Raw genomic sequence first — 828 nt, 5'->3', positions numbered from 1 at the left:
CTAACAGAAAGTTTATAATTTTTGTGACCTAAAAGCAAAAAGAAATCACTAAAAACTGTAAGTATTTAGTTTTAAGTAGAAATAAAAAAATAAAAAACCAAAAAATATAGAAATAAAAAAGAAAAAACCAAAAAAAATGCCTCCTACTGGGCCTCCACGGCCTGAATACGACTAGAAACCCTACATGGGCCAGGATTCAGGCCCGCAGAAGGCCCAATAGGCCCACAGGCAGTAGCAAGTTTAGGCCCGAAAGCCTGCATTAGAGAGGAGCTCGAATGGGTAGGCACACCAGCGCTTATAAACCAGTGCCGGCGCCCTTCAGCTAGCGATGTGGGACTAAACTTTTGGGCTCGGGGCAGCAAAGGCCATTGGTCCCGGTTGGTGGCACCAACCGGGACTAAAGGGGGCATTGGTCCCGGTTCGTGGCACCAACCGTGACCAATGGCCCCCTTTAGTCCCGGTTGGTTCCACCAACCGGGACCTAAGGCCGCCGCTTCCTGCCCTTTGGGCTGCTGAAAATTGGCCTTTGGTCCCGGTTCGTGGCACCAACCGGGACTAAAGGGGGCATTAGTCCCGGTTTGTGCCACCAACCGGGACCAATGCTCCGTCTATATAAGCCACACTTGTGAAAATTTTGATTCAGTTTCTTCGATCCCGCCCCGACGTCGCCGCCAGGCTGCCCCTCTACTCGCCTCGCCGTCACCGTTGTTGCCCCTGCCCCGCCCCCGAGCGCGCCCTGCCCCGCCGTCGTCGCCGGCCGCCCGTCCACCGCCCCCGAGCACCCCCTGCGCCGCCGAGCCCATCCACCGCCCCCGAGCTCCCCCCACG

Source organism: Triticum dicoccoides, chromosome 2A (genome assembly GCF_002162155.2).
Source record: "Triticum dicoccoides isolate Atlit2015 ecotype Zavitan chromosome 2A, WEW_v2.0, whole genome shotgun sequence".
In the NCBI taxonomy this organism is placed as follows: domain Eukaryota; kingdom Viridiplantae; phylum Streptophyta; class Magnoliopsida; order Poales; family Poaceae; genus Triticum; species Triticum dicoccoides.
Note: the sequence above shows the minus strand (reverse complement) of the source record.